The sequence below is a fragment of the Aquarana catesbeiana genome, linkage group LG03, assembly GCF_042186555.1.
Source record: "Aquarana catesbeiana isolate 2022-GZ linkage group LG03, ASM4218655v1, whole genome shotgun sequence".
In the NCBI taxonomy this organism is placed as follows: domain Eukaryota; kingdom Metazoa; phylum Chordata; class Amphibia; order Anura; family Ranidae; genus Aquarana; species Aquarana catesbeiana.
The window spans coordinates 572,415,863-572,429,460 of record NC_133326.1 but is presented as its reverse complement, the minus strand read 5'-3'; positions in this window follow the sequence as shown (position 1 = coordinate 572,429,460).

Sequence of the window (13,598 nt, the reverse complement as noted above, 5' to 3'; positions counted from 1 at the left end):
CCAGACTCCTTCGTGGCCCGAGACAGCGCACTTACATTCCATCTATAGTGACCTCACAGGGGGCAAAGGTCCATACCTCCAGGGATATAGCCAGCGAATTTGTTGAATACTACCAACAATTATACAATTTGCACAAGGGGGAACCTGTTGGATTATTGGCGGAGAAGGAGAGGTCAGCGGGTGAATACGTCAGGTCCTCGGGTATGCCTACTTTACCAACTGATATAAGTGATGCCTTTGAAGCGGACATTACTCAGGAAGAACTATCGCTAGCCCTGGCACAAACGAAGCCCAAGAAGGCACCGGGGCCGGACGGCTTCACCCTGACCTACTACCAGACTTTTGGGCCTAACCTATCGCCACATTTTCTGAAAGCGTACAACACATTAAAGGAGGGCAGTACTAACATGGTAGACTCACTAAGGGCATTTATATCCCTGATCCCAAAAGAAGGGAAGGATCCCAACTACTGGTGTAATTATCGCCCGATTGCATTGCTTAACGTGGATCTGAAATTATTTTCCAAAATCCTGGCTAACAGAATCCTGCCACATATCCCACACCTGGTCCACCTAGACCAGGCAGGGTTTGTACCGCTGAGGGAGTCGAGAGACAACACCATTAGAGTTCTCAATCTCATACATGAAGCAAGATCAGTCAAAAAGCCTTTTCTGCTCCTCTCCACGGACGCGGAAAAGGCTTTCAATAGGGTGGCTTGGCATTTTATGCGAGCCACCCTGGAACATATTGGTATGGGCCCAAACGTGAGAGGCTGGATATCATCTTTGTACTCGACTCCCTCGGCGGCGGTACGGGTCAATGAGTGGCGTTCGGAATTCTTTGACATTTCAAATGGGACGAGACAGGGGTGCCCCCTGTCCCCACTAATTTTCATTCTGACCCTCGAGCCGTTCATGTGTAGCATCCGAAGGAACCCCAATATAACGGGAATTGCAAAGCCCTCTGGTCATCATAAAATCGCGGCCTTCGCCGACGACCTGATCTTTTTTGTCTCCAACCCACAGATCACTCTGCCCAACATTTTGTCAGCTCTTCGGTTATATGGGGAAACATCAAACTTCAAAGTCAACTGTGCCAAGTCCGCGGTGTTGAATATCACATTACCAGCTAAGGTAGCAACAAACATGAGCAAATCTTTCCCCTTTAGATGGGCGGAGAAATCTATCCGCTACCTGGGGGTGGACATCACCCCGGACTTGGCACACTTGTATACCAGCAACTTCGCACCCCTACTTCAGAGACTTAAGATAGATCTCCAGACGTGGCACAAACTTACCTTGACCTGGTTTGGACGTTGTAACGCCCTGAAAATGACGGCCCTACCCCGGATTTTATATATACTTCAAACATTACCGATCCAGTTACCAACTACCTTCTTTAAGCAAATTCAGTCTATCATCAGAGAGTTTATCTGGTCTCATAAATCCCCCAGAACAAAAATGCAAACACTGACTAAACCCAAAGAAAAGGGGGGCATTGGTCTCCCGGACATCTTTCGATATTACCAAGCGGTTCATTTGGCCAGGATCGCTGACTGGCACTGCAACAGAGACTCCAAACAATGGGTAGAAATGGAAATTGAAGACTCCTCTTTGCCCTTACTTCCATCCCCGTGGCTAATGTCAACTCCGCCGGCAGACATGAAATCACACCCGCTAATAGGTGCCACCCTACAGGTGGCGAGGAAAGTATTCCGTACCACAGACGTGTCACCGTTGCCCTCCCCCATGACTCCTATTATAGGTAACCCAGACTTCTCCCCCGGACTCACAAGCCGCAGATTGAGACAATTGGCGAGTTGTGAAAAACAGTCCCTGGGCGAGATTTGGCCCCAGGGAGAACTCCCAACCGCCTCCACCCTCTCCAGACTCATTGACCCTCCATTAGACAGTCTCAGTACTCTTCAACTTAGACACTACCTGAAGACCCTCCAGAAAATACCCTATGTCCCCCGTAGTCACACTCCTCTGGAATCTCTCTGCAAATCGGGGGAACCTATAAGACACACACTGTCATTCTTATACAGTATCCTTATGAGACAAGGGGAGGACTCAACTCCAGAGTTCCTCCTGAAATGGGAAAGGGACCTGGGGACTCAGCTCACCACCCAGCAAAGAGAGAGGGTCTTGGTGTTGGCACACAAGTCATCGATTGCGAGTCATTACAAAGAAGCGGGATACAAAATCCTGACCAGGTGGTACAGAGTCCCATACGTGTTACACAAAATGAACCCGTCGCTGTCGGATAGGTGTTGGAGGTGTGACAGGGAAGCAGGAAGTATGCTTCACGTCTTTTGGTCGTGCCCACTCCTGAGACCCTTCTGGGAGGGGGTGACTTCAACAATCCAAAGTCTGACCTCGGTCGATCTCAGGGATAATCCGGCAGCATGCCTCCTACACCTGACCACGAGACCGATTCAAAAGTACAAGAAAACATTGACAATGCAACTCCTGAACGCAGCAAAAACATGCATTCCGGCGCTCTGGCGGAATCCCCTACCTCCGACCAGGGTCATGTGGTACTCAAAAGTTAACTGTATTTTACGTATGGAGGAACTGACGGCAACCCTACAAAACAAAGAGGAACAATTTATGGAAAAATGGAGACCCTGGAGATATTTTGTTGGCACCGACATATATCTACAGGACATAGCCCAGACACAATCCTTATCTACCTGAGAATAACCCCATGGACCCCACTGAAACAGATATCTGTACACATCCCTTTGGGGCATGACAGGTGGGACCAAGTTGGGGGCGATGCCGCGACCATGCCTTTATATCCTTTTCTTTCTTGCCCCCTTCTCACCCCATTACACCTCCCCTCCCCTTCCTTCCCCGCTTTTCTCTCCACCTCCCACTCTTTTCTTTTCTGTAGTTTCTTTTGTTCTGACCGCTCACTAATCCAGCCGTGGTGACGGCGATAACAAATATGATGTGAAGATATTTTTTAAGGTGAGCAAGAAACACGCACCTGTATAGCAAAAGACATTTCTGTCTCTAAAGGTTTAAATATTATAATATACTTCAAAACTGTTCATAAACAGGTTAAGGTTTATGCAAGGAGGCCCATTTATAGGCAACCTTGATATAATATGTTTGTAAAGGATATACTTTTGGCTGGAATACATGTATGCTACCATATTTGTATGGTAAATAACTTGATCTTGGTCTACAGTTTTACTGTATATGATTTAACAATAGGAATATATGGATAAAGTGACCTGCTGTAACCCGAACTGTATTTTTATGCCTTCTGTGTATCAAAATAAAGGAATTTAAAAAAAAAAAAAAAAAAACTTTCTAGAATACACATATTTCCATTTTTGTGTAGGATCTGGGCCTGCTGTCCCTCTCTCCCTCTCCCCCCCTTTCCCTCTCCATCCCTCATTCATCTCAGACTCTAACCACACCCCCTTTGAGCCACACCCGTTTAAGACACGCCCACTATTCGCGTAAACCACGCCCATTTTTTTGCAGTCGATCGCTTCGCGCCCCGCATTTTTACTTTTTCCCTATGCCACACGCACAAACGCATCCCCGCCCCCTGATTATAACAAGACTCTGCCTGCAGCCAAAAAAGTGTCCCTAAAATTTTTTTTACAATGTTGGCAACTATGCACAAAGCTGGTGGATGTTAGAGACCTTGCGCTCCTCCCCTTTCTGTTTGAGGATGCCCCACAGATGCTCAATAGGGTTTAGGTCTGGAGACATGAATGGCCAGTCCATCACCTTTACTCTCAGCTTCTTTAGGCAGTGGTCTACTTGGAGGTGTGTTTGGGGTCGTTATCATGTTGAAATACTGCCCTGCGGCCCAGTCTCCGAAGGGAAGGGATCATGCTCTGCTTCAGTATGTCACAGTACATGTTGGCATTCATGGTTCCCTCAATAAACTGTAGCTCCTCAGTGCCGGCAGCACTCATGCAGCCCCAGACCATGACACTCCCACCACCATGCTTGACTGTAGGCAAGACACACTTGTCTTTGTACTCTTCACCTGGTTACCACCACACACGCTTGACACCATCTGAACAAAATAAGTTTAGCTTGGTCTCATCAGACCACAGGACATGGTTCCAGTAATCCATGTCCTTAGTCTGCTTGGCTTCAGCAAACTGTTTGCAGGTTTTCTTGTGCATCAGCCATGCAGACCAATTTGATGCAGTGTGTGGCGTATGGTCTGAGCACTGACAGGCTGACTCCCCACCCCTTCAACCTCTGCAGCAATGCTGGCAGCACTCATACATCTATTTCCCAAAGACAACCCCTGGATATGACGTTGAGCACATGCACTTTGGTCGACCACGGAGAGGCCTGTTCTGAGTGGCTCCTGTCCTGTTAAACCGCTGTATGGTCTTGGCTACCGTGCTGCAGCTCAGTTTTAGGGTCTTGGCAATCTTCTTATAGCCTAGGCCATTGTTATGTAGAGCAACAATTCTTTTTTTTAGATCCTCTAAGAGTTATTTGCCATGAGGTGCCATGTTGAACTTTCAGTGACCAGTATGAGAGAGTGAGAGTGATAACACCAAATTTAACACACCTGCTCCCCATTCACAACTGAGACCTTGTAACACTAACAAGTCACATGAAACCGGGGAGGGAAAAGGGCTAATTGGGCCCAATTTAGACATTTTCATTTAGGGGTGTACTCACTTTTGTTGCCAGCGGTTTAGACATTAGTGGCTGTGTGTTGAGTTATTTTGAGGGGACAACAAATTTACACTGTTATACAAGCTGACTCACTACATTACATTGTAGCAAAGTGTCATTTCCTCAGTGTTGTCACATGAAAAGATATAAATATTTACAAAAATGTGAGGGGTGTACTCACTTTTGTGATATACTGTATATATATATATATATATATATATATATATATATATATATATATATATATATATGTGTGTATGTGTGTGTGTGATTCTCTAATTCTGCTTAGTTTTAGTGGCTTAAAATGAACAGCTCCTAATAATCCTCTAATTAACGGCAATAAACATAGACTATTGCTGAGCTTTAGAGCCGGTTTGTGGCTCAGATCTGGCTCTCTCAAAGGCAAAAACCTCCTGCAGCTTTGTTTGTTGCAGTATCTACACAGGACAAAGAACCAACATGTTTCCTGATCTCAAATTAATATTCTCGCTCCTAATCCGATAATAATATTCTAATACCTTTCACGGTTCAGTCGCCAGCAGTTCAACCAAATATTTGGCAGACAGCGCTTAAGACAGGAGAAGACGAATATGTGTTACATAACCGACACAATGAATAGACAAATTCAGGGCCTGATATTTAAATGTGATACAACACAAAGAAGCGGCAGGGCTTTTCCAAAACAAAATAAAAAGTAAGATAATTTGAAAGATTAGGTACTTATCCATAAACATATATTTCATGACTTAATGAACACATAGCTTGATTAAATGTTTTTTCCTGACACCAACATGGTAGCATACATATGATATATCTTCATCCACAGGACAAGTTTAAATCTATAAAAGTAAGTAGAGAAAGTCCTTCCTCATTCTCCTTTTTGTCCCTTAAGATCTACAACTGCAAGACCATGATGTTGCGATAAGTCCCTACCTGCCAAGTACGTTGGAGTATGCCTGGGTTCAGCCTATCCCAGACACAGTCCCGTATCTTTGGTTGCTAAATGCATCTACAAGGTGGGGAGCCCCTTCTGGTGGTCTTTTGGGGCCAAGAAATTCTCTAACTAGAGACATTAGAACCTCATGTGGTGCACCTGAGCTGGTGTTTGGATGCTCCATAAGTGGTAGAGGATCATTCAGCTAGGTACATCTCTACATCTCTACATTCAGGCAGTGCATGCAAATTGTCTTTGTAGACCATCTGCAGGCAGCAGGCTGGTTGTCGCAGTGCACCTGCCTCAGGTGCTACAGGAAAGATCCCGGGGCCCGTACGTCAGTGGACTTCGGCAGAATGATAATTCAGGCTTCCATGACCATTATAATAAAGTTTGATTATACATTATAGCCCTCCCTGTTGAGCTTGTTAGGTGTCATATGTATGCTGCCATGTCAGCGTTAGGAAAACAGAGAAAGGGGTCTCTCTTTACTTCCTTTTATAGATTTATATTGGTCCTGTGGGTGGAGATATGGGCACAGCTATAAGTATGGTACCATGGAATGGCATCAGGAAAGGAAAATTACAGTATGTATTTGATACAATTTTGTTTTTTTATACCTGCTTGGGGTTCAACATTCTGGGATAGATCAACAAAGAGCCGCAGAACCTCCTTCCTGGAGAAAATGCTGCTCTAGACTCTCATCAGTTGTGGCTAGAAAAACAAAAGCTTAGATATTTGTTCTGCTGGAGAAGAACATAAAATGTTTCTTCAGCAAGGATCACATTGGCAAATGCCTAGGTTTTGTGACCAGGAATGGTAATGTGACCAGGGATGTATAAAATTTGAAGCAGTGATTTCTCTAGGATAGGTGAGTATTTTAACATTTCTTTTAGTTTTTATTTCACCATCTCAGAAAATCTACCTGTGATGGAGTCACTTTGGGCGGGGGGGCCCGTGGAACCCAGAATCCCTTGGGGTGGTTGGGAAAACCTTGATTCAGCTCCCCATGCACCTCCTATGTCTAACTCACCCTGTGTCTCTAATAGGGGCACAGGGTGACCGAGAAATCCAGTCTGATCTGTACTAATCACTGGAATGTTGTGTGTATGTGTATATATATATATATATATATATATATATATATATATATATATATATATATATTGTATATTGTCTCATTTTTTTGTGTACTCTTTGCCGGGTCGTTTGGGGTGTGGCTGTATTCCAGTGTTCTATTGTGTCTGTCTGCCTTGGATATTATGGGATCTGTATGTAGATTAGCTGTGTGTTAGGTACCTGGTAGTTGAGCCCGACTGGTAGAAGTAGACCTCTCTTAAACGCTGGTTCAGGAGCCACTGGAAGTGGGAACAGTGGTCTCTTGAGCACAGTGGGTAGGAGGGCCTGGTGCAGGTTCCTGCGGTAGCAAACACTGGAACTGGGAAGACGTCCCTCCGGGATGGCTGAGCTGCGGATGCAGGTAGGCTGAAGCGGATCAGTAGGCAGACAGGTGGATGATTTGGCAGCAGCAGAACCTGGAGCTTGGCAGAGCAGGCTGGAAGCAGCGTCACAGGACACAGGCAAAGCAGAGTCAGACAGTCCGTTTGGCAGGAGATCAGGCAAGTATATAGCAGGAGGGATAATCCAAGAATAGTCAGGCAGGCAGGAGTTTGGCAACAGGTCACAAGACATAAGCGAGGTCAGGCAGGCCGGGTCGGATTGGAGACAGGAGAATGGTCAGACGGAGCCGGGTCACTAGCAATACAACAACAGGCAGGATACAGGAACTCAGGTGCAGAGCTGCAGACGAACAGCACCTGATGGAAGCATCTGACAGTCTTTTAAAGGGCCCTTGGCGCCAAACAGCGCTAGCGCGAACGGGCGCGCGCGAACGGGCACGCGCAGGAGCGCTACGGCACCCCCTGGTGGAGATTTCAGCAGAAGTGCCCTGGGAAGGCCCCTTGTGCACCTGTGCACACGCATGTTCGCCCGACGGCCACTGATATGCCCCTGACACTGTGAGATTGGTGGGGGAGAATTCCTCCAACAGCTCTCACTGCTGATTGGACAGTCTACCCCGCCCGGAATGCAAAGGTGGGGGGATTGTCCAGAGTATTACCTGTGTTTTCAATAAACAGTTCATGTTCAGCAACCAAACGAGTATTGCCTTGTTTGTTGTTATCAGCGGTTGGAATAGCTGATATCTATATTCAGACTGGGAGGAAGCGGTATATGATGAAAGCACTCAAGCTGAGTGTGGGTCGTTTTCGTCACACTATCATTAAAGTAGACCTTGGAGAAAAATACCCCTCCTCCATCCCATGTAAAATGTTAAAAAATATATATATACATTATATATATATATATATATATATATATATACAGACAGACACGCATTTTTTTCTATATAATGAAATGCAATACATTTTGTTTTGAGTCTGTGAAACTTTTGTAAATTCATCAATCTCATACTAGCAAATTATTACCATATGATAATGACTTTTTTTGGATTCACACAGAGGGTAGGGCTTTCTGCCTGGCTGATTTCTTACACCCCATCCAGCATGTTGTGTGCGGTTTGAATGTGGATAGCCAGCATCACACATACCAAGCCAGTACACAGCAGGGCTTTAATAGGATCAAAGCATCTTTTGGCTGTGAGGTCCTGCTTTGATAATTTACTAGTTATGCTGTTTGACTTCTTTCCCTAAATAACCCAAAGAGAGCTTGAAGACCATATGAAAACATTTTAGAAGACTTATAGTATTAATAGCTAATAATGTCAATCTGGAAAAGAAGGTAAAAAGACAATTTCTTCTTACTGAGAAAGTCTGATTTATTAGAAAAGTATTTCTGTTTTTTTTTTCAGTAAAGAGGCAGTGTACCCTACCATTGAAAACATGGTGCTTAAACATCTTGCAGGATAATATTACTTAAAGTGTATATTTAACCAAAACATATTTTTTCTTATGTTTTGGAATAAATGGGAAACGCATTGGGAAGTCAGAGGAAATCTCTCTAAAGTGAAGGAAAGTGAAGTATTCTCTTCTTAGAGAGTTGTCATCGGAACTGCTGTTCTCATTGGAAAATGTCCCCCCTATTCCTGGTCTGGTGACAATCATGGGCAGACATACCGTTGTGCAGGCAGTGCAGATAAACAAGGCCCCTCTAGGGCTTATAGACCATTTATACTATTTGTGGGCCAGGTAGGTACTGGAACCCCCTCCTATTGTCACATAGACCTTGACACTGCAGGGAGAAATTCTTCATAATTTGCTCTAATCATGCTCCTGGTTTCTAATGTCCAAGTGGTGCAAAGCATCAAGCTCCTGCTGGCTCCTGTCTATATTTGAGACTCGCAAAATGCTTCTCCCATTTCCTTTCATCACATTTGAACTTGTGAAATGAAGGGGCTGTTATGTGTCTTTGCTGCAAATTTATCTATCTATATATCTATTTATCTACTCAGGCCCATTTGTCACTTTGTCTGCTGCTGGTGACATTTTCAGTGTAAAGCAAGCACTTTTTAAAAACTGGCCCAAGACATATCCCATCAATTGCTTTCTCTAATATAATACCATTTAGCAAAGAAAAAAGTACTATGCAGTCTATCTGGTTAATTTTTTCTGCGAGACCAGCCCACGTAGGTTACAGACCACCACCATGGAATAACGTCACATCTCAGAGGTAAATGACTTGCATGTCATTCCAAAAGCTCTTTCCCCCATATTGCAGTCTGGCTTCTATCTGAAATGCAGACAGGCTGTCCCATGGAGAATTAGACAGGAGCATTAGCTTGCAGAATATATGCCGCTGAGCTAATGATTTTGACACATCCACAATGGCGGCTTTTGCAAACGACCGGGTCTGTTTTTCTATCTCCCATTTTTAGTGGACAAATGTTTGCAGGAAACAAAATGGATTTATTATGCTCCATCCTGGGTATAATATCGAGGCTTACCAAGTTCCGGGCCCGGGGACTTCAGACAAATAACAAAACACATTTTACTTCTGCTCCGCTAGTCATCTGCTATGCTTTTCACATGCAGGAATAAAGAGAGCCAGAAAAAGAATGGAGCTGGGAATGGAGCAGTGGATTTCCCCCTCCCCTTCTGATGATAGGGACCAATTTGTTAAAACTACCTTGTGATCACTTTCAAGTAATTAACTGTACATCGCCTTCAATTATCACGGGCCACAATACAGAGAGGCTTTTTATAAGCTCATAGCTAACTCTTTGCAGTGAAAAAGCAAGTAAGACACTTGGAGAATTAGAGTAGGAACAGCAATAACTAATGTGTAAGATTTCATATAGACATAACAAGAGCTTATTGAATAGTCAATGTTGTTTGCTTGAGAAAAGGCACCATTGTTTCCACTATTGCTTGCAATGGTCATTCATGTTTTCCACAATTGCCTGCAACGGTCATTCATGTTTATGTCAAAATCATCTTAAAGAATAGCACATTGTAGAAATCGATAGTGACCAATTGGATTTTATACACAGTGGTTAAGTGGTTAGCACTTCCGTCCATGTTCTTCCTGTGCCTTCGCGGGTTTCCTCCGGGTTGTCCAGTTTCCTCCCACACTCCAAAGACATGCTGGTAGGTAAATTAGCTCATGTCTAAATTGGCCCTAGTATGTGTATGTATGAATGTGAGTTAGGAACCTTAGATTGTAAGCTCCTTGAAGGCAGGGACTCCACTCCTTTGAATATAAATGCCTTCATTGACCAGGGTGGTGCTTTCACTGAACTCCGCTAAGAGGAGGATCTTAGACCAGATGTTAGGCAAGCTGAGCCCTTAGTAACAAAGTGAAGACATGTTAGGAAGGGTAACAGAAGAGGCTTTTTAAGCCAACAAAGACAATAGCAGATACCTTGTTCTGTCTAATGTTAGATAGCATCGTTTAGACCCCTTTCACACCGGTGCAGTTTTCAGGCTCTTTAGCGCTGGAAATAGCCTCTGCTAAGTGCCTAAAAAACCGTCTCTTAGTCATTCAAGTGTGACGAAAAGTCCTGCAAGCAGCATCTTTGGGGCGGTTTGGGAGCTCTGTATTTAGCTCTACCAAAACGCCCTTGCCCATTGGAATGAATGGGCAGCACTTCCGAAGTGCCTGAAAAGTGCTTCGGAAGCACCGCAACACAGGAGTTTTTAACCCCTTCTTTGGGGTTAAAAGCGCCCTGCTAGCGGACGAAAAGCGCCATTTAAACAATGGTAAAGGGCCACTAAAAAAAAGTGGCGCAATACCGCAAGAGTGGCCGTGGCCCCAGTGTGAAAGGGGTCTAAAAGTTTCAAGTGGTTGTCCGGTTCACTTTTGGAAGGAACTGATTGCCATCCCAGCTTAAAAAGTAATTTTAACAAAGCTGGCCTTTATGTCCTGTTATTGTTGATCCCATGGAAACCCAATACTTACTGAAATGACTCAGTACACACCATTACGTAGCAAAGTGATTGGTCTTCTGCACACACCTTAAGGCTGGGTTCACACTGATGCAAATTGGAAGCAGGGTTCCCCCCATCCAATTCACATGACAGGAGATTGTGCCCGACTCTCAATCGAGCCGGTTCACACACCTCCAGGGCAGCCTCGGTCCTGTGCGTCTTTGGACCTGATTCACATCTGAATCAGTGAACAGGGACGCACCGGACCCCCCTCGGAGATGTTGGCCAAAGCAACAAGTCAGACTCCAGATATTATTTTATTAGTACTGTATATAGAATTAAAGCAAGCCTTTGAACATCTCTACATTCTGCTATTCTCCACTTTTTATATGGCAGGCCACCATTACAAGTACGCTGTATACACTCTTCACATCAGTTTTTCATGATGTCAAATGCTACTGAGCCAGATTATTGAAAACTCAGAGAGCCTGGGCCTGCTGTGTTGTGTTTTTACCCCAGTGCTCATTGGTAGAAAAACACAGCTGGAAGACATGCAAGAAAGAAAATTTCCCACGTTTGTGAAAATACACAGCTGTCAATTAATGTCACCACTGTGGGCAGCACAGAAATTCCTCAGACCTGGGCAGCAAAATATAGAAAGATACAAATTTCCTAAGTTATCAACTTTCACACTTTAAATTTATGACAGCTATCAACTTTCATATCTAAAATGTGTAGCTATCAAGTTTAGTTCCTAAAATATCTAACTACTACATTTCATACCTAAAATATATAACAGATATCAGCCTTCACACCTATTTTAGCTTTTGGTAGATGATGGAAAGTGTACACCCTTCCCCACTCAAACTAAGTTTCTTTTACTGTACCTATATAAATGAAAGAAGTGAAAACAACCCAAAGTGTGTCTGTGGGGAGCGACGTGCACCCCCAAAAAACCCAGAAACTATAGCTGAAAAATCTGAACTGACAAGCCATCAGAAGTCAATCTGTAACTGAGGTATCAGTACACAAGTTGGATAACCCAAAGTACTCTATATACAAATACCAACATTTCATCTTGAAAGTCATATCTGTATCACGTCCTCTACTCTATTGGTTGAGAAAAAAAGCATGGCATAGCTACAACCTCTGAGCTAACATCACATAGGGATTTCAAAATCCTGGCCTTGCTTTACCGCTATCCAATAGCTAACATAGGTCAAGAATCCCATATGTATGCACCAGGGCTTGATTTACGAAAGTACAAGATGAGGTGAAGGGCATCTGTGTTCAATTCAATTACTATGTAAAAAGAAAAAGCTCCATCTTTTTTGAGTCTCTCTGTACATGACTTCATGGGGTTGATTTACTAATACTGGAGAGTGCAACATCTGGTGCAGCTCTGCATAGAAACCAATCAGCTTCCAGGTTTTTTTTTTGTCAAAGCTCAAATGAACAAGCTGAAGTTAGAAGCTGGCTGGCGTTTTTAAATCAGATGTTAGGAGAGGCTCATGCACATGTGAGGATGTAACGTTCCTTGCAGAGGAAGGAGCCTGATTGTGTCGCCGAGGGGAGTGCACAAGGCGATCCAGGAAGAGCCGTGGTAGACCCGCAGTGTGAGAGGCTGCGGTGTCTCTGCAAATGATAACCAAGAACTCACCCGGAAACCTGCCTGGGAACCACCAACTACCCTGCGGGACAGGCGGACCACTGGGATACGGTGGAGCCCTGGAGGTTCAATGATCCGCTGCTCCCCCCCTTCCCCGCCCTCCCTGCTGCCCCCCGCTAGCACCCACTGACTTTTACAGGATCCCAGCTAAATGCCAGGTAAAACAGATGGGCGGAGCGGGCGAGATGAAGCTATAAGCAGCCGTGCTGAGGATCCCCCGGAGTGCCCAGGTGGATGAGAGACATGGCGGACGGCTGAGCACTCAGTTGGGAACAAAAAGCAGGGAAAAGCTGGACAGAAAGGATGATGTGGAGGCAGCAGAGAAGGAGGTACAATTTTGTAATTGAATTGGCTCTCTGAACTGTGATAGAATCTGCTGCCATATATACCTGCTTGCCTGCATTCCCAGCTATCTACATGTCTGCCGGGTGATTCCTTGAGCATTTGAACCAGCTGCACCAGCTGCACACTCACTAGCCCCTTGAGTCACTCGAGGCGCTTGAAGTGATAGAGTCGATAGATTAATCATATGCTGGTCTGCATTAGCTGACTGTTGTCGGCTTGCATATTGACCTGTATGTACACTGGACGGTCTACATCTTAGACCATATTTGATACTCATCTCCCCATAAACCTGTATGTCTGTATATCTGTTTGATTGCATAATCGCTTGCCTGCTTGTCTGTCTATCTGCTCCCCTTCACACTTACTGGGCTATATAATGCGGATTTGATCTCTTGCCCGCCTGCATGCTTGTTGCTGCTTGTTGGACCATATTCCAGCCTGCTCTTATACCTGTCTGCACACCAGTCAACCTGCAGATTCTCCAGTTTACTTACCTACCTGTCTGCATACTTGTTCCCCTGGGTACCAGTCTGCCTACACAACTGACTAGTAGTAGACCTGTAACTCAGTACATTTTGTAGTAGCTACATATCTGT